The sequence below is a fragment of the Hyposmocoma kahamanoa genome, unplaced genomic scaffold, assembly GCF_003589595.1.
Source record: "Hyposmocoma kahamanoa isolate Upper Pololo Valley unplaced genomic scaffold, ASM358959v1 102, whole genome shotgun sequence".
In the NCBI taxonomy this organism is placed as follows: Eukaryota; Metazoa; Arthropoda; class Insecta; order Lepidoptera; family Cosmopterigidae; genus Hyposmocoma; species Hyposmocoma kahamanoa.
In genome coordinates, this window is record NW_020653337.1 from 18,884,925 (window position 1) to 18,907,238 (window position 22,314).

The following is a 22,314-nucleotide window of genomic DNA, read 5'->3' on the forward strand; positions in this document are numbered from 1 at the left end:
ACCCATGACCCTCTGCTGGAGAGGTGGTAGGTCAAACCATTAGGTTAACACGGGTTTTTATTCACAATGTGTATTGTACAATTATTGCCTAACGTATCGTCAGGTCGTTGAATATTGTATGTATGTAAATACTTTTTTGTATCACAAGACGAATGACACATGATTATATTGATACAATACATTTATTTATTCATTATATGGATAACAAAACTGATAACAATCAAATACATAGTAAATATGATATATCAAAGTTCTGTACTAGATCGTAACCCTACTTATGTTGACACATCATTCCAAAGTAACAAGAAAGAACTACTGTTAAATTTGCTGTTAATTTACTTATTTACTTAATACTAAAGCGTCAAGGGAATGGGTGAAAATCTATACAAGTGCAAGTTGCTTTACTACTCGTCCGCAAGTAAAACGTCTTGTTGGGTATTCGGGGGTTGCGTCTTTTAGAGAGAGCTATTTTATTTAAGAGGTAAGGAGAATCAATCTCACCATGAAGAACCTTGTGCAAGTATGTGAGGACCTGTTTCTTACGGTGAACTTATAAGGAGGTCACTTTAAATTCGTCAAGTCTCACACTATAGCCAACGAGGCTGCGGCCATAACCACATTTGTAACTAAGTATCCTAAGTGCTTTTCTCTGAACGCTTTCTACACTATCCGAGTGGACTGAGTAGCAGCGAGACCAGATGACACAAGCATACCCTAAAATACTACGGACAAGGCTGCAAAAGACGGTCAGAAAACTTTGAGCCCTTTTGAAACCCTTGGTGCATCTTGTTATGAAGCCCAGCAATTGAAGGGCTTTGTTCTTAATGTATGCATAGTGTTCACATCCAAAGGCGATCTTAAGCCATAAAGGTATTTCTTTCAACTAACCTTTAACAACGGAGAAGATAGTTGGTTCATAAAAGGTAAGTTAAAAATAGTTAGAAATATCGGTACAGCAAAAAAGTAGTTTAAAAATCCTGCATAAAAATCCGCAAAGAAATTCATAAGATCTGCTGCCTCGATCCGTAAGCTTAGCTGGTTGAGCGGTAGCCACGTTGAGGTGACAGATGCTGGTTTAAGTCCAGTCGGGTCGAAGAAATTTTTCTTCTTTCTTGAGTCTTGTTGAAAATTCATTGAAAATGAGCTTTGGTTGGTTTGATAAGAGCAAAAATATAAAAATACAAAATAAATACAAACACAAATTATTTATTGTTCTTTTCCACCTTAAGCGCTCAGTTACACGACGCGAAAGTTATCGCGCGGCCACTGCCCAGTTGCTACGGTTTCATGTACATTAATGGCGAATCTGAATTCTATTTACTAGCCAACAATACTTAAATTGCTCTGAATAATACAACTGCGCGGTCGCCGCCCGGCCGCAGCGTAGACCATATTCAAGCTAGACTCGCCCGCGCGCCCGGGATGTTCATTTAAGTTAAAACGTAAATGCTAAACAAGTAGAGCGTATTTTGCCATGATAGTTAGACGCAAGCGATCGCTGCGCGGCGGTTGCGCGTGGTGAGCGCGATGAAATTCTTATCGAATAAATGCGCTCTAACCCCCCGTTCACAAGGCATTGTACTGCACGTTTTTTTGCAGTAAACATAATTTAATTGTTATTTCTTTAATTTTAGAACGCTTAAAACGAATCCATTCTCGATTCACCTAGCATCCACTTAATACTTTTCCCAGTGAACTAATTGGGAGACCGACCTGTTTACAAACCTCTTCTCTCTAATCGTGAATTCTGTTGTTGGAGAGTAGGCCGGTACACTACGGCAAACTAGTCGATTACCAAGCGTCATGTAACAGGTGTGTTTTGGACCTCTATTATGGGTAAAGCGTTAAACAAGCAGCTATTTTACTCAGGTGTCGACTACAGTTTACCCTGAAAGATAAAATATGTTTATTAAGATAGTATTTTAAGTATTTACTTGATAATAAATAAAGAAAGTCTTGCACTACATTATGACTACGTAAACATCTAAAAATTCTCAACATTTAATTAAGTAACCGGCTTTAAAAAAAAGGAAGAGTTTCTCAATTCGAATGTCCTTTTTTTGGGTATGTACGCGATATCTAATTTGTAAACAGATTTTGATGATTCTTTATTTATTGGAAAGAGGGTACCTCAGTATCGGTCCCATTTAAATTTGAAGAAAATATTCCAAATCGAAGGGTGGCAAACTAGGGGATAAATCCGGTTTCGCGCACTTTCCGGTAACCGATTTCAATAAAACTTGGCAAATAAATACAATTCCACGAACATTTGAGGTCGGTTTGTTTAATAAGTACTCAGTACTGATTCATAAAAATATTACTATTTTTCTAAAGATAAATTAAATTTTCATAAATGTTCGGTGACGATTATGAATGAATGATAAGTTTATAACACTTAAGTAAGCCTAGTGGCTTACTTACGAGTAAAATACAAAGTTTTGTTATTGTTATGCACATTGTGAGAGTGTGGTGTCCGTACTGGGGTTAAGCCTCTCTCATTATTTTCACGATAGCATCATAGAAAGTATATTGTTAATCTTTTTTGGTAGAGGTACAAATAAATTACGCAGGTATTATAAAGGTTATCGCGCATGTTTTCCGCCTATAATTACTTATAACTCTGCGCCAACGCCAACCTACAATAATTAGGAAACATTGCATATTGGTCCGTTTATGCCCACCGAGTACTGCGAGTGCGGCTTTTCGGGCGCACCTGCTGGTGTAATAAAACATTTTATAGCCAACAAATTTTGCGCCGGCAACTTTACCCAATTCTCCCTTTCATCCTGATAAATCGTTTATAAATTCTTACTCTGGTTTGATGTTACAAATGATAGGCAATGGTCGAAATATGGTGTTCCGAATGAGTAGATAAATATCTACATCGGTTCCGGAAATCATTTTACTGCACCGTAGTATAAAACTACTTATTTAGACAGCCGAAGTTGGATTTTAAAGTAATTCTAGAGGTGCCATGTAAAAAAAATGTTAGATAATTAACGTTTCACTAAAGTAAACATGTTTTATGAGCCACAAGCAAAAGTAAACAAAAACTACTGCGGATACTATTTATTGTCATTATATTTATGTCTAAATTCATTACATTTAATTATTAATTCAAAAACGTCATTTATTAACATTTGGTGGTTTTAACCAACCCATACTTACTCCTTGTACCTATATGTAGACATTTATCTACTCATTTGGAACACCCAACTCCGACAATTGATGATGGCTTAAGAATATAATGTTATAGAACATTAGATATCTATATAGTTATGACCTCAGTGGCTTAGCAGTTTGCATAATGGGCGCTGAATGGTCTCGTGTTCGATTCCCGGTAGTACCAATTTGTGAAATGAACTTTTCTAAATTGATTCTGATCTAGATGTTCAAGGTAGAGCCTCGGGAGTAAATTCCTTTGCTCTGCTACTCACAGTACAGGGAATTCCCTAGTTTGAGACCAGTGTCATTGGGGTAGTTGTCTGGCACATTTTTTAAATTAAATTAAAAATTAAAGCATAGATAACCACAGATTACACTCAAACTCACGAGAGAAATAAATATAGACCAAACAAATATATTTCTCTCAGCCTGGAAATCAAACCCCGGACCTCAGCGGGGCAGTCCAGCATAGTAACCGTTCGGCCACGGAGGCCTCTAGCTCCTCGGAGGTTTAAGAATTATTTAAAAAGGAATTGCTTTTTAATATTATTAGTTTTCGACTTCACTAATGGTTGATGATACACGTACGTGACTCCGCAGCTTCAGGAGAAAAAAATAGAAAAAGAAAATTAGAAATCCAGAAGTCAATCGGATCTGATTTTTTATTTTCCTGATCCATTGTGTTTAAAGTTGGCTGCTGGAGTGTAGACTTACGATATGGAGTTATGAAGGAGGACAGGAATGTAGATAATTTACAGCGGAAGTCGGAACAAAGGCATCCCCGGCACGCGGCCTACATGCTGAAACGCCATTCGATATAAACTTTAGCATCAAGTTACACGAGTTGTCACATGTGTTTAATATGGATTGTGGTTAAATTTGGAACCTCACATTCTACGTACTATCAGCATTGTAAGTACTACTAGTAACACTAATCTAAAAAAGGAAAATATACTTGTAGTTTCTCCATGGCCACTGTGGTCGAGTCGCTTGCACACCGATTTTCGTAGTGTTGCTTTCTCTGAGGTCTTGGCCGGGTCAATTTAGAAAAACTAACATTTCTACGTTGTCTCGGGTCTGGGTGTTTGTGGTACCGTTGTTGTTTCCGATTTCCATAACACAGGTGCTTTAGTTACTTATTTTGGGATCACAGCAAGAGGCTCACCAAAACTTTTACGGTAGAAATTTATTTACACATTACGTGTATCTGATAAGTCAATAAATTCTTACGAAATGACAACAAAGAACATAATCCTCGTGTACTCAAGAACACGTTATGTTAATGGTTTAAATCCTCTCGTTGCGTGCTGTATCCTGTTCTGTAGCAGACACTGTTGTCCCAGTTACTCGACAATGAAGAGTTATTAGAGTCAGTCATGTGTGTTAAATAGACTCGGTTCACGTCGGTGAAAAACAAAAACGAGTCGGTATCAGACCTATAAAACAAGTGGCCCGGTGAACTTTTTACCTGCAGGCTGGGAAGGGTTGATGAATTTATGCGAGCTCGTGGCCGGTGAGCACTAAAATTTGATGGCTTTAATTACAGCAGCTAATTAAAATATCGGTCCCATTATAGTTTACTGGCCAAAAGCCTCTCTGTCGATGAAACAATTTCTGCCCAATTTGCTTTAATATAATTACAGTGAAACAACAAATTGACATTCATTTGAGAATAAGGAGTAAAGAAGGATGGCGATATCGCTTGTATTTTGAGACCCAGTGTTTTTGACGACGTGCATTAAAGAGACCTATTAATACTTGTGATTCATTATAAAAGCGTCAAAAAAGCCTATAGTCTATTCTATCCTAGTCTATTGTTATTATTCTTTAGGTTTGCTAGAAGCAGTGTTGACAGATCCAAATTTTTAAAAATCTGTAGAGTGTTGCTCAAAAGTCCGTAGAATTCCGTAGATTGCTTCTAGAAAAATCTGTATAGACTTTTCTTAAAGCGTATGTGCAGCCAAGTTTGACGCGTTGGATTACTCTTAACTTTGTCGTTTTTTCGGTTGCTTTTCCTTTTATATACAATTTTATTTTATTTTTTATGCTTTTAGTTGAGAGTATGAAACGAAAATCCGTAGATTCGCCATTAATTCCCGTCTTCCTTAGGTGAGACCAAGATTCCGTAGATCTACAGATAAATCCGTTGGTCTACCATTACTGGCTGAAAATATCACCAAACGTTCAGCATTTGTAAATAAACGTTCTGGATTATTAGTATTGGTCGTAAGCAGCGTAGACTGATTTTGTAGGACACGTGAGAATTTTCACCAAAGTGAAACGAAAGTTATTATATTTGCTCCCGTTGCCTGTATCTGCATAAAAGCACGAGTGGCACGAGTGGCACTACTGTGCTGATAGAATTCAACACTGAGCACCATTTACTTTCAGAGGAGGTTGGAGAGAGGCTATGAGCTTCTTATCAGAAGGCGGCGCAGGCTGCAGGCGCACTTCTGCTCATAATCTGATTTACCTGTCTTCAACAGCAAATAAATTCCGCAAATTACACAATGAAATGTTACAAACAATAGATGTTTAGGCGGAGTTGAACATAAGTATTGGTAGATTTTTCCTACAAAATAAATTAAAATGTATATATTTACGGCAATGTGTATAATTCAGGGATTGTGTAGAATAGTCATTCTTAATAATACCGGCTTCTGTAGGTAATGTACATAATAGTATTTTTAAGCTATTATAGGAAATATTTCCTAGGCATTGTATAGAATACCTAGTATTGCCAGCCTTTACTTGGCAACTAATGTCTCAGGGTGACGGGCGCAATGGGAGTGCCCCTCAGATCTTTGCGATTTAAAGCTCTGAGTGGCATTGCAACGGTTATGAACAGGCGTGTCGCTATCCACCAGGTGCTTCGTGCACGTGTTTGTCCCGTCACTTGATGTCATAAAAAAAAATTAAGCATAGCGTTTTTTGAACAATGGCTAAATATTCAATGTTGTATTTTGAACAAACAAAGAAAAAATAATGTTCCTAAAATTTTATTGGGTGCAAAATTCCAATAAAGATGACTTAACATTTTTATAGTAAAAGAATTATTGATTTACTTTCAAATATCAGATAACAGTTTTACTTAATGCATTAAATAGTATCTTAAGTTTGTTTTGCGTAGCATGCATATTAGTGTGTCAGTTTTCGTTGCTACTATAATAATATACTTTGTTTGAAAAAAAAAAAATTAATTACTAATTCAACTTTAACTGCAAATTAAGTTTGATTACGTGGGATGATTGCTTAACAGCTTCGTTAATAATAAAATAATAGTGAAAATTAATTGGTTTCGCTCTGTACATATGTATGTACAGACATATGCCAGGTTATTTGTAAACTACAATGTGCTCGTTATGGGACAATGGATGGAATTTCATCGTACGTAAATATTTTGGAGTTGGATATTGAAATTTAATTAAAACGAAATTAAATGATATCTATCAATTCCCGGGTTCGTTTACAGTGGGAAATGCAAATGTAAGTTTTACAAAGTCCGCCTCTCTTATCTGATGACGAGACGGCAGGTTCCTGATACTGACTCGAAAACTTATTTACCCGCTTTTACTAAACGAATTCCTTATTTCATCGGGACACCATTCGGGCGTAAAGGGAGAGGAAATTATTTTTCTGGCGCGACAAAATCATGGACTACTTTTCGTTCGGTTTCCTAAGTCTATATCGCGCACGTACACAACGCTGATTCTTGTTGTGATTACATTTCTTCAAGAAAAGACCAGCCGTAAAATAGGCATTTTATTTTACAGACGGCGCGTAAATGTGATAGTAAAGTTTTTATGTGTCGATCACGAGGGGGACGAAAGGAACTAACTTGCGTCAGATTTAACGAAGTATTTGGCATTATCGTTTTATAGTACTAACTGTTGGTATCTTTGAAAACAGTGGAACAGTAAAAATGTTCAAATTGATTCAAATCATAGATTTAGTTTATCAAGTGACGTGACGAACAAGTCGTGCGCCTGGTGGTAAGCTACATGCCTGTCCATAAGTTGCAGTGTCACTCAGATCTTTAAATCGAAAATACCTGAGGGATATGGCCATTGCACCTGTCACCCTGAGACACAAGTTTATAAGTCCCATGTGCCTGTAATTTCACCAACAACCTTACCCTTACAAACCGGAACGTAGTAATGCTCACATTATAGCTTGGCAGCAGAAATAGTTACTTCGGCGGTACTTCCCTGGACGAACTCTTTTACAAGTAGCTCTACTACATAGTGTAATATTTACGTAGTAACTATTAAGTAATATCGTCGGGAATAGTGCTAACCCGCGTATGTAATATTAGTAAAAAGCGCGTATCTGCACCAAACCAAATTTCATAGGAGAGGGATTTAACGTTATTACTTTATCATTTCAATTGTTACAACTTTTATTTTTGCACAGTAAGCATTAATTTATGTTGTCTACGGACTGATAACAATAGATTCCCGTTAATCAAGCTAATTTGGTGGCCACGACATATACGCGGATTTGGTTTGGCCACTAAAAATGCTAGTTACGCGTAATTTTACTATCCCCGACGATATAAAGTGGTAAAATGAACAACGCTTTTATGATGATATTTATGACGGAGGTAGTCTGTAACAGTCTGTAACAGTCTGTAACTGAAATATTCCATCAAAAGTCCGGTTAAGTAAAAGGAAGAAAGAAGGTTGTTACAGGTCGGAGGAAAACAGTGGTATTGTTCACGTAAAGTAGACATCAAAAGGCGTGTATCAAAGTCGAGTGTTGCCACCGCTGCACCGAGGGAACCGTCAGGGTGGCCTCCCTTCAATATTAGAGGGTGAAGTTGTTCAAAATTTTACAAGCGAACCCACGCTGTGTTGCTTTGTGGGAGCCGAAAAAGTAAACCTCATTTCAGTAGACGCACACTTACACTCTTCAACAAGTTATGTACAGCGCTCAAGTATTATGTAATTATATGGCGTAAAAGATTCCCATACAAAGCTATTAAATTTCACTTTCTATTATTATTAGCGGACAAAATAATTCGCCACAAAATGTACGCGAAAGCAGCCATTTTAATATATGTACGATTTACGCAACTTGCATTTGTTTCACACAGTCCAAAAGACAAATAAAATTGGATAAGGAATGATTCTACAAATACACTCGAAGGACCTTTTAAGAAAATTAAACGTGTAATAGAATTAGGGGGTTAATGAAAGCAGCCGATTCGGAGATTGCGAAACCCAACTGCATAAATTCACACGACTGGACATCGATGTGTCATAGATAGCTTTCAAAGGAGTACTGTACATACAATTGGACGTAGTTAACCAAAAAGGATCCAATTCACAAACCTATAAAAAAATGAGTTAATAAATAATAATAATAATAATAACGCACACACTCAACATCCCCGCACTAGGGAAACCCTGTGTCGCGGGTGCCATGGACACACACATAGACAACCACAAATTACACCCAAACTCACGGGAGAAATAAATGTAGGCCACACAAATATTTCTCCCGGCCCGGGAATCGAACCTCTGCGTGGCAATCCGGTATGGTAACCGTTCGGCCACGGCGGCAGTTAATAGTTATATGGTTTAACTTTTATATGGTTTATTATGGTATAACGGTTTCTAAAGTCTAACCTGTTAGATCATCAAAAAAATCCAACATATAAGCATAAACAAATATCTCTGGTTACGTAACATTATAAGTTTTTAAAATATAACAAGTGACAAACACTTTTAAACTTCAAACTGCCATATCTCGAAAGTGACTGTATGTTGCAATGCACATCCCAAGATCCAATAATCCTTTTTGTTTAACTACGTCCAATTGAAAGACTTAAAGCATGTCGTGGGGTGGAACAAACATGTCAGGCATGCTCACTGGCAGGCTCGACAGGAATTTAGTAACTGGGTGTTGTACGGGAAACCTAAAACGGGTTCTCTGTATAATACAATGGTAGCAACCCGTAAAACATTTAAGCAGAAATTGAAATGGTGTCAAGATAATGCTGAACAAATAAAAATGGACATAATAGCGTCACATCATTTGAACAAAAATTTTAGCAAGTTCTGGAAACAGACAAATAAACTGAGTCCTAAGATGGGGCTGCCGGTGAGCGTGGAGGGCATTAGTGGGCCTGCTAATATTGCCGAACTATTTAGGACACATTTTAAAGTGGAGTCTCCATTGGGGCCGCCGGGTGATTCGTTAATGTCCAGGTGTAGGGAAACTAATAATAAATCATACGTGAAGTTTACATCTAAAGATATAGATTCAGTACTAAGAGGCATGTCGCGAGGAAAATCACCTGGGCATGATTCTCTAAGTGTAGAACACCTTAAGCACGCGGGTGTGCATCTGCCCAGAGTACTTGCCATGCTATACACCTTATGTATAAGTCACTCCTATTTACCTGAAGACATGATGAAAACCCTGGTGGTACCCATTGTAAAGAATAGAACAGGAGATGTGTCTAACGTAAACAACTACAGACCCATATCGTTGGCCACTATCCTGGCTAGAGTGTTGGACGGTGTGCTCGACAAGGAGTTGGATGAACACCTCGTTCTCAATGATGCCCAATTTGGCTTTAGGTCTGGGCTCTCTACAGAGACAGCTATCCTTTGTCTGAAGCACACTGTTCAATATTACACTGCCCGTAAAACGCCCGTATATGCGTGCTTTCTAGATCTTTCGAAAGCCTTCGATATGGTGTCTTATAATCGCCTGTTTCAAAAGCTGTGTAACGATACCTCGCTGCCTGGTGAGTTAATTGAACTCTTAAAACACTGGTATATTCATCAACGTAACGTGGTGAAATGGGCAGGCTCGCTATCGGAACCATACAGACTTGAGTGCGGGGTGAGGCAAGGGGGGGTAACTTCACCAAAGCTATTTAATCTTTATGTGAACGGCCTGATCGAGGAGCTTAGTAGTGCCATGGTGGGGTGTTCAATTGACGGTAAATATGTCAACAACATTAGTTATGCCGATGACATGGTGCTGCTGAGCCCCTCGATTAGTGCCCTTAGAAAATTGTTAAAAATATGTGAGAGATATGCGGAGACTCATGGCCTCAAGTATAACGCAAACAAAAGTGTAATGCTAGTGTTCAAGGCAGGTGCTAAACATTATCGTTCTGTGCCGCCAGTCACTCTCGGGGGCACTACACTTGAAACAGTGTCGGAATTTAAATGCTTGGGGCACTGGGTCACCGAGTCGCTTAAAGATGATATGGACTTAGAGAGGGAACGTAGGGCGCTGGCTGTTAGAAGTAATATGTTGATCCGTAGATTTGCAAGGTGTACAGTAGAAGTGAAAGTCACCTTATTTAAAACCTACTGCCAATCATTTTATGCCTGCAATCTGTGGACGGCATTTACTCAAAAGGCATACAGCGTCCTACGTGTCCAATATAATAATGCATTCAGGATGCTGTTGGGGCTGCCGCGCTACTGCAGCGCGTCAGCAATGTTCGCAGAAGCCTTTACGGATAGCTTCCAATCCATTCTAAGAAAGCGACAAGCCTCCCTAATGCAGCGGGTGCGCGCCAGCACCAACAGCCTCCTTACTACAGTAGCAAATAGAGTTGATGGTCCATTCAATCAACGTCTCAACTCGTTGCATGTAGTGCCCTCTAAGTGGGCTGTAAAATAAAAGTAAATGTAAATGTGTAAGTAAATGTCATGTAATAAAGTAAACAATGTAAATTACTAACATAGTTTATAAGTCTGTTACTAATTATATATGGATTCAGGTCCGAAATAAATGCTTATTATTATTATTATTATTATTAAATAATTTCATAAACTTTTACAGGGATATGAGATGTCATAAAGAATCGATATTGTCTTAGCTTGAATTGAAATTTTTCTGAGTGGGTTCTACTACGTCAGTTGCGCGTCAGGGACACTTGCTTTATTTCAGAATTTATTATTACAAACTAAATTAAGGGCATTTGGAAAAAATATCGTATACTATAACGTGTTCTGTTTAGTTGATTTGATATAAAAAAAATCTTTGGTATATGTAAAGTACTTATAGAATACAGCGGGTTTCTTGTAAAATTTCGAGGTAAGTTTGTGTTTTTTTTCTATTGTGAAATTTTTTAGCAATCGTGTTTTCACACCGTATACTTGTCAGAGTACATATCCTCAATTTTTCTATTTATTTTTTGCAAAGTCGTAGATTCAACACTTTCACTGTCATGCGGAATCAACTAAAGCCATTTGCGGTGGTATTAAAATTAGGTTTTGATTGTGTCTACAGTCGATGCACTAAGATACCTGTTCCCCTAATGGTTTTAACAAGATAAGTGTGAACAAAAATTTTAAACAAATTTAACTTTTAACCTGAGCCGTAATTTTGCTATGACTTCTTTATTGCATCATTAGTGTAGACTAGACTTTTTAAGAAACTCTTTAAGCCAATTTGATCTTTAATTACATTACATAAATATAAATTTCAACCAAAAGGCTGGAATTCCTTTAGACTTTTCTGTTGAATGCGTAAGAAGGTTCTCATAACCAAAAGGTCGGTTAGAGGGTCAGGTATTAAGATACCCTAAGGGACATCGACTGTACAATTGAAAAGCTTAAATAATTTCATAGAGTTTTACAGAGATTGAAGGTGTCTTAAAATAGATTTTGACTGTCCCATATATTTTAATGTAAAATAACAGTTCATTTCTCATTAAATATGAACGCGTGAAAATTATTGGATGGCTTAAAATAAGGACTTGCGTTGAATAAATGAAAGGACATGAGAGCCCCGGTGGGGCAAAAAATGCGGAACTCGCGTAATTCACCGTGAATAATAAACGAAGAATTTTCACGAGCCGGCAAGTTAAGGCTGCGAGCTGACAGGGGCCGTCCCATTAGACCACTGAATATGAAATATATATTAATAAAACCATGCATCTGTGACCGATACTAAGTACATCGCCAAGTAGATAGAGATACGATGCCCAAATTATTTCCCACTTCTTTTCAATGTCACGTAATAAGATAGTACTGACGAAAACAGGAAACAAGCAATTGCTGGATGAGTAAGTGTTTGCCATTTCCGTGGAAGCAATACGTTGCGGGAAAAACATAAATAAGTATGCGTTAAATTAAATAGTATAAGGGACACGCCGGATAGAAACAGTTGGGGGCAGATAATCCGCATCAGAAGTAGGCACGAAGCTCAGGCATGAGGGAAAGACTAGAGAGGACACAAGCACAAACGGTAAGAACTTTAATTTTTTTAAATAATTATTCAGCTTACAACCAAAGAAATGTTCACGATTAGTCATGGTACCTATCGTCAACACGCTATTTATTTCAGTTAAAACAATAGTAATGGAATTTTGCAGCCAGAGGTTTTTAAATTCGACAATTGCATAGTGCCGCTTCGAGTTTCCTGTTTTTGAAGATAATTGTAAGCTTTCTGAACTTTTTTAAGATCCTCATAATTTTCGTGGCCATACGTGTTACCTGGCGGCAAGGGGAAATGCGTACGGCACAACATTTTAACCCGTGGTGTACTCAACTTACGATACATTATTATTTTTCTCGTAAACAACATTACAATAAAGCTTCCGATACAGATCAAGCTGTGTTCAAATCGTAAACTCAAAAGAAAGTTCTTTTGTGAAAGCAGTCTGCAAATAAATCGTGTCTGGGAAACAATGCGGGCATTGTTCAATCTAAATTGGCTAAAATAACCTCACCTACGCCATACTTTGAACTTTGTAAGAAGATATATACATAGAAAAGCGATTAGCTCTCGTTAGCGGCTACACCTCGAAAAAAAAAAATCGAAATCTCTCCCTCTTTTTTTAAATAAAGGGCACAATGCCCTTTTCACCATCAATTTTAAATTCGCTTTTATGAAAAGCTAAAGACGGACCTAAACGATTTAATCCCCAAAGGTTTCAAATGAAATTTTTGTTCAGTTACTTTAGAAATTTAAAGAAGGCGTGAGGAGTCCAAGCGATAAAATTATTCCAAGACTAAATTGATATTTAACTTTTAATCGATCTTCCTGATATGCAAAAGTGGTAAAATGTAAATTGTGGTAATGACGAAGAAATCCTGGACTTTGGGGAGTTACACGGAGTACTTATTGAGTGGAATTGATGGCGGTAATTTTTCCTGACACGGCTCTATTTGGCCGTTGAAAAATTAAACCGTCAGTTAAATGTTTAGCTACGATCTGTTTTTGAGCAGTAAACTAATGATTTATTAAACGCAAGACTTTTTAACTTAACTTTCGCTGCTTTTAACTTGTAACTTAGTACTTTACTTAAACTAAGAAACTGCCAGCCAATGGCGAAGAGTCGATATTGTTAAAAGAGAAGCCGGGGTCGGGAAGATTTTAGTGAAAGTCGGTTGTGCAACAGTGTATGTGAATTGACGCCATTATACTGCTGACTCGCCCATTACAGGCTTAATCACAAAACTAACCACCGAAAATCACAGGCAATCACTGAAACAATTATTTTAAATATCAGTCTTGTCGAGAGTCTAAGGTTCGCCGTTAGGATTTGACACACAAGGCAGTCTTCGATTGGGGCTTAGAGGATGGAAAAAATGGTATAAGGATTGGGGCGATGTTAATCTTGTGAAATTTAACGCTACCAAAACGCAGGCGTGTCTATTCTCCACAAAACGGAGTCCCTTTGAGCTGACTCAGCCTTTTCGTGTTACATCCATACCTATAACCGACGCTCTCCAGCTACTTGGAATGGACCTGTCGTCCAATTAGAACTCCAGCAGATACATTGAATCCATGGCCAATAATGCAGTATGGAAGCTTGCCATCCTTTCCAGGAGGCGAGGCGTTACTGTACGCCGGGACAGTTGCTTCAGCTGTGTCAAGCACAAGTCCGATCGTGTAAGGAGTACTGCAGCCACCTTATGGCTCTGCTACATGCTAACTGGCCACCTTGGATTTAATTAACCAGCGTGTCAAGAGGCTTATAGGAGAATGGGATTTGTAGAATCGAAGCTGTAGAGCCTCGAACACCGCCGTAAAATTGCCCGCTTGTCGGTATTTTACAGGATATATCACGGAGAGTGTGCGATGGAATTGCACGATTTAATTCCGCCGTCCCCTTTCTATCAACGGGGGACTAGACGTAGGCTTGGGTTCCACCCCTATGTTGCGGATATTCCAAAGATTCGCACGAAGCGTAAGGCTTCCACATTTATATGACGAACGGCCATTGAGTGGAATTCCCTGCGTGCAGACTTGTTCCCTGAACGTTATAACTTGGACTTTTTCAAGGCGAGAGTGAATAGGCATTATTTGGATGTGCATGCTCCATCGTCGACCTCATTGTTACTTTCCATCAGGTGAGATGGAGGTCAAATGCGCACTTACTTTTCTCCTTTGCATCTGTACATTGCTAATAACTCTCTCGTATAACTGGATTTAAACCGCGTTGACCTGACAATATACATTTGCGTAATTAAAATGCTACGAACACGGGCGATTGGCAAGCTTGACTCGTCGGACAAAACAGCCAGGCGTTTTGTACGAGAAAGTGGACTTTGTACGCACAGGTTAGATAGTTAGATGAAATAGGCGTTTCGTTTGTTCCAAATCAAATGAAACTTGGTAAATCGGGAACAGTACAGTGTTTTATACACTGTACTGTTCCCCGATTTACCAACTTCTTAAGGTATATGTAGCTAAATTTGCCATTGCTGTCAACACGTTACAATACACGTTTAATGATGTACGAGAATTCCCGATACAATTTCATTATCGTAATCATAAAATTTTTCTTAATTTCGCCATAGACAATTGAATGGTTGTGCGCATACGGGACACGTATACGTTCCATTATTTATTCAGTCGATTGCGTTAAAACTTTATCACCCGCAAAATTTGTTGAAATGTTGTGGTGGATATTTCAGAGATTCACATTTGTATGGCGAACGGCAATAGAGGCGAATTCTTTACCAGCAGACATATTCCTTGAACGCTATAAATTGGGCTTTCTCAAGGCGAGAGTGAATAAGTGTCTTATGTATCAGGGTGACGGGCACAGTGGCAGTGTCTATAAGAGCTTTGCGATTTAAAGCCCTGACTGGCACTGCAACTGTTATGGAGTGGCGGTGTGTACGACCAGGCACACTAGTTCGTCCAATCACTTAGTATCACAAAAAAAATTGGTGTGCATGCTCCATCGTCGATCTCATCGTCATTTTCCATCAGGTGAGTTGGAGTTCAAATGCGCAATTAGTCTAACCAAAATAAAGCACCATAAAAAAGAAGTATTGGATTTCGCTGCTGGGCACTGATCTCCTCTAAGTGATCTTTTGCAAAACAAAACAAAGAATTTTCTCTTTTAGTGGCATTGAAATGCATTCTACAATTAAGTTGCAGAATAGTCGTATAAATCTGAACTAACATTACGCATTTAAACTAAACAATGAGCAGCCTACATGACCTATATATCCAGGTGATTTGCCACGAGAGTTAGTTAATACTGTTAGGCGGATCTAGACTATAATACTGAATGTGCCTAAGCCTAGCTGTAAGAGCTCGACAGCGAAGCTTCTGCGAATATCATACATATATGAAACTTGTGTATGATGTGTTTATTTCCTTGTTATTGCACGGCCCACGGCACTTCTCCCTTTACATTTAGGATCCAACGATATGCTACTTATGATAAGACGTTTCAAAGCTCATCGGTCCGTTCACTGTACATTCAGAATGTCTTATAGTTGTGAAAGAAATTTATATAACAGCGAAGCTATTACTACTTTCTTTGGGGTCGATAATTAATTGTATTCACGAGCACGAATAACAATGTACCTTAAAGTAATTTACTTTATAAATTTAATGGAAGATTCACGGCTTTTCTACTATACTTAGGAGCAAACAACAACCGAGCCTTTAATACTGATAACACTACAAACCGTCAACCATATTAAGTAGCTGTAGAGCTCCTTGTGAAAGATTTCGCCCAGGGAAGTATGGCCTTACGTACTTCTGCCGCCTAGCAGTAAAGTGAATTTTATTGCGTTTCGGTTTCAATTTGTTATACCAAGCGACAGGATGAACAGTCGTGAGCCTGGTGTTAACGAATGTACTACGTGAGTGCAAATGCCGATAGTGCGAAGATGGTTGTGCGAAAGCTTAAATGCGCGATAGTTCATTTGCGCGAATGGCCAGTTGCGCAAAAGGTTAAATACGCGTCAGTTCATTTGCGCGAATGGTCAGTTGCGCTCAAATTTGAATGCGCGATAGTACATTTGCGCGAATGACGATAGCACGAAGACAGATTTGACTCCCATGGCTGCAGGTTGTTGCAATTCTTTGCAATGCAAAGCTTTTATACTTAACCATACGTTTATTAAAAGTTTATTCGGGAGTGCTTTCGCAAATCTGTTTTCGTGCTATCGTCATTCGCGCAAATGAACTATCGCGCATTCAAGCCTTCGCGCAACTGACAATTCGCGCAAATGAACTATCGCGCATTTTAGTTTTCACGCAACCGTCCTCGCACCATCATCATTCGCACTCACGTAGTACATTTGGTTGAGTGGCTTGCATACCGGTTTTCATGATGTCGCTATCCCTGGGTCCCTAAAAAAACAAACTTATTCTGTGTGTGGGTCTGTGTGTTTGTGATACTGTCGTCGTTTCCGATTTACATAACGCAGGTGCTTAAGTTACTTCCTTAGAATAACATATGTGATGTTGTCTAATATTTATTTTAAAAAAAAAGAAACACATTACCTCTTGGTGACAGAAATAGGTAAGGTGGCAGTATTTCCCTGGAAGAACTCTTTGACAAGGAGATCTTCTGCTCTAAAAATGTATAAAAAAAAGTAGATATCCTCCATTTATCTGGATAGGCAGCTTTTACCAATCACCACACTTACGCGGTGATATTTTAAACAAAAAGTCTTTATTTAACTATGGTTCGAAAATCATTCTGCTCGTAAAACTCAATAACAAAAAAGCTATTATAAACTTAATAAGAGTTTTATATGCTGAAGTATGGTGATTTTCTAAAAACAGGCACATAATTTGGAGATTTTTTTGTGGAAAATAGTCAATTATGTGGTTTACCTTTAAGCAGACCATTTGTTCATGCAATAACAGCGAAAATGACGTTGCGCTTACCGCTTCTGTTCGGGGCGGCAATACGAAACGCACGTCTTTTTATGAGCATTACTGCGTTCTGGTTTTGAAGGGTAAGGGTGCTGGTGAAATTACAGGCACATAAGACTTGTCAACTTACGTCTCAGGGTGACTGGCACACCGACAGTGCCCCTCATAATAATTTACGATTTAAAGCTCTGAATGGCACTGCAAATGATAGCTGTTGCTCTATCTGCACGCCTCGTCTGTCCCGGCACTCGGTATTATAAAAAAAGTCAAATTAATAATCTTTATTTCATAGGTAAGGAAATGACATTTGAAATCGTCATTCAACTCTACTGCTCATTCGTAAGGTAGATTCCTCTGAGAAGAATGAGCTAGAAACTCTAAAGGTTGCCTTTCTAAACAAACATTTACCATTAACAATATTTATTTCAAATATGATAGATTGAGATAACCTGCAATACCTAAATGGGTCACCAGGGATTTTGTCAACAAGTACGCAGAAGCTATATAATAAACCTTTAGTAAAAAGATTTTGTTTCACAATAGTTTTAAATCTCGTGAATAGCAAATTTTGTATATCAAACGGAATCTTATTATAAAAGCGTTTACAATGCCCCTTAAATGCATTTGCGACTTTGTAAAGGCGACTGTGAAGAACAGCTAGTTTATTTTTATTCTTCATATTAATATTGTCTCACACTATTTTTCATAAATTTACTGAGATGCTAGTGTAAGAACTTTTATTTCTTTGAACTTATCTCTCAAAGGCCCTTTGGGGCCATATTGTAAATTGCCCTAATCACACGTTTTGCAGGACAAAAATTCTATTAATATTGGCGGTATCACCCCAAAGCAAAATGTGTGCCATTAAACTGTGAAAGTAGCTGAAGTAAACCAATTTAGCGGTTTCGACGTCTGAAACGTTATCCAACGTTATATCTTAATTAACCACATAAACATTAATGTTAACCTCATAAATAAAAAGTCGACAAAACGTATTTCAAATTATAAGAGGATATGAAATGTATAAATCCATACGAATAAGGAATGGTGAAAGTGTGTCTGTGTGCCCACCTTATAAGGCCGGTGAAGTCTTAGGTAACGGTCTGGTTTAGTCGTTTGTTTTTAACATAAAGACATGTTACCCTCAGTCTTTTACATATACAAACCATCACGTTTGTCTTTAAGATACATAGATACATGCAAAATATCTTTATAGATAAGCAAAATACACTTGGAAATACTCAGTTGTAAGGTAGATTCACCTGTGAGGAATGAAAAAAAAAAACTCTAGGAATTGTTCTTTGTCTGTAGACATTTGTTCCCATTTACAATATTTATTTGATATATCATAGATAGAAAACTTACAGAGCTAAATAGATCACTAACATAAATTTTTATCTTCTAAGCACGTAAAAGCTGTGTAATAAATAACCCTTTGAATAAAGTTTCTGTTTCACAACAATTTTAAACATCGTAAATGGCAAATTTTGAATATCAACGGAAATTTTGTTATAGACGAGTTTTTATGACTTTGTGAAGACGATTGCAATTGTGTCTGCTTAGTTTTCAATATACCCATAAAGTAGGCACACGAGTTTCGACTGCATTGTAACTGCGAAATAGCATTTGGGATGAAATTAGAAACCTTTTAAAGTACGGATGTAGTCGGCGCCAGATCCAGACTGAATAGAGACGGCACGCCGATTGAATAGCGACAGCACACAGATAGAATAGCGACGGCACACAGACTGCACGCTAGTTGTACTAGCAATTTGCAATTGTGATTGGACAACCAAGATGAAAAATGCTCATCGTTTTCTGTAGTAGAACAGTAAAAACGATTACCAATCCAACGCTGGAATCCAGTGACGTTTGATCCAATAAATATATCAACTTACTTTTTTTATACACACTCATAGCCCCGCACTAGGGTAACCCTGTATCGCGGGTGCCATGGACACACGCATAGACAACCACAAATTAACGCATAGACAACCACAAATTACACCCAAACTCACGAGAGAAATAAATGTAGGCCATACAAATATTACTCCCGGCCCGGGAATCGAACCCGGGACATCTGCGTGGCAGTCCAGCAAGATGACCGTTTGGCCACAGAGGCAGTTAGCGCTTAAATCAGCAGTACGTCTGAATGACCACTGGCTTGTTTAAAAAACCACTGTCACTCGATTGATCCAACCCTGGATATTTTTAAATTTAGAGTGAACTGGCATTTTATATCCAAGGATGTAAAAACATCGTCCACATCTTTATTTTCCACCGGGGATTGTGGACGAACATGGAATAAAGAAATAGAATATGTTCTCAAGATTTTTTCTTACCCAGTGTGCACTTTATAGCAAGCAATAGCTTCTTGTCATCATCTGAAACAAAATAAAATAATGTTATTTATCTTTATATAACTCACGTTAAGCATTGTTTTTTTTTATTATACAACACAGGCAGCGTCATGTTCAAGGAAATGGTAATAGCTATGAAATATACTATAATCATAACATTGCTTAAAATATTATTATTGAAAATTCAACTTGTAAATATAGTAAACAACGGAATTTACCTATGAATAAAATGTGATAAAAAGGCAATAAAAAAACAACGCATATCAAACCATATACGTAATTTCAAAATCTAGAATTTGCGGTAGTGCTCTTAAGTAATAAAATACTGTAGAACCTAGTTTACTACGGTTAACTAATATTTGTAATTGCTTCCGTGGCTCCGTAGCCGAACGATTTATATGCTTTACTGCCACTCGGAGATCCCGGGTTCGATTCCTGAGCCGGAAGAAATATTTGTATTGTCTACATTTGTAATTTGTAGCAGTCTATGCGTGTGTTCATACCACCTCCATAGTGCGGGGTATGAGTGTGTTTGTTAAAAAAAGAAACAAAAGATGCTATGTATATGTATTAGGTACTAGGTGGCACAATTAAATACATTTTGATATCATTTTCATGATCCCTCCATTTTCGTAGGACTTTGGAGGAAGGTTCCTTTATTCGGGACACACTCATTTTAGCTATGTAACGATACACTTTTGACGAACTCGGTGGCACTACAGTTTGCACTGTGGACGCTGGATGAGGAGGTCCCGGGTTCGGTTCGCGGTAGGATGAATTAGGGAAATGAACTTTTTAAACTGGTTTGGTCTGGATGTTTTGGGTGTGTCCCGGAGTGATTCCGTTGTCCTGATACTCATAGTGGACCTACAGGGAATTCCTTACTTTGAGACCAAGTAATTGACACTTTATTTATTGTTTATAAAATTTTTAATTGACTATAATAATCGAATAATCGGCCAAATATCATGTCGATAAATTTTCTATATTTATCTTATGTTCATTTTCATATCACCCTCATTCAATATCATCAGCCTCGTAGACCAAGTTCCGAATGTTGAGAATCGACGACGGACGAAAGTACAGGATGCTGGAACTCGGATTATGGAACTCAAATGGGGTTGGGCGAGGCACATAGCAAGACGAGGTGGAGCAAGACGTCGACTAAAGGTAGTGGCCGAATATGGACAAAAGAAGCGTCGCAGTTGCAAGGTGGGTCGACGACATAGTAGTAGTTGTGGCTAGCACAGAACCTCGATGGATGGCACAAGCTTCAGGAGGCCTATACCCAGCAGCGGGTAAAATCAGGCTGTGGATTATTATTATTATTAGTTATACACTTAGGTCCCTAATACCGAAATAAACAAGCAACGCAATATCTCTTCATACTTTAGCGATTCAAATTAACGACGTTCCCAATTTTGTTAATAAAATAAATACCTTCACACGTATTAAACCTAATATAAGCACTAGGAATGACCCTCATTATATATATAAATTTAATGAGGGTCATTCTACAATATGTGAGCTTAAGTAACACCGTTGTAGTTTTGGTAATTTAATATAGCAAGGCCAATGCTACAATTTACATTCAGTAAAAGACAAACTAAAAGTAATAAAGTTAAAACTGGCAAGCGAGTGCTTAGGGTTAATCTCCCCTTATAATTTGACGAGGGTTCCGCTTAGTTTAAATTTTATACGCTGGAAGAGCTGTCGACTTAGGGAGCTGTTGGTAATTATTGTTCATTTATGTTTGCTTCGTACAACTTCGTATCTAGAAGATATAACGACAATTTATCATACAAACATTAGACCTCATTTTTATCTTTCCGCTGACCGAAAATTCAATTTACGAACACGCGTTTCATGGGTAAATCAACATAAACAAACAATTTAGTTGAATAGGGTAGAGCTTGTTGGAAAAAGGAGGGCAAAAGCAAAGGCTGAGTGTACATGTCTATATTGAGTGTGCAGGGACAAATTAGCATTTCAGAGACATGTGACAAAATGCTTGCCGCTGACTTAATGAACGGGGAACATCGTGATTAAACGCCTTCCTCTAACCTGGATAGCGGGGGGGCCGGAGTAACACATACGCTAGAAAGGTGTAATAAAATTTAAAGCGACAAAAACGGACCTAAATGAGTTTGTTCGTGGAAACAAAAACCGATTATATTCTCCTTGTAGTTAGCTACATTACTTTGATGATATATGATCAAAAATGATATAAGATGATATGATATGATATGATATGATACGATATATGGTCGGACAAGAATGATAATTACAAACGACCGAGGTGAGTGCTGAAAGACAACTGATTTATTGATATAAAACATGTGCTAAGGTAATCTGCTACTTAAAATGAATAGGACTGCTGAGACTCAAGTTGACAAGACCCATGTGTGTTATAATTTCACCAGCGCCCTTATCTTTCAAAACCAGAACGTGGTAATACATTACTGCTTGGCGGCAGAAATAGGTAAAGTGGCAGTACTTCCCTGAACTCTCTACTGCTACTATTATAGAGCTCTACGAAAAGTCGATCAAAATTATGTTATTTGACGTACAATAAAAGAAAATACATACTAATGGTAAAACAACATAGAACTATTTTTTCGAATCTTTATCGCGTATAGGCATTTGTTTATTGTGGAGCAATCTACAAAATCCATCG

The 22,314-nt window shown here is 38.0% G+C and overlaps 1 protein-coding gene across 2 annotated transcripts in view; it reads right to left on the reverse strand.

Annotated features, from left to right (window-relative positions):
• LOC113231578 overlaps positions 1–22,314 on the reverse strand; it is a 216,983-nt gene that overhangs the window by 80,699 nt on the left and 113,970 nt on the right. For both annotated transcript variants that reach the window (XM_026465937.1, XM_026465927.1), the window contains exon 3: positions 19,620–19,661. The gene's annotated coding sequence lies outside the window, so the exon portion shown is untranslated. The remainder of the gene's footprint in view (positions 1–19,619; positions 19,662–22,314) is intronic.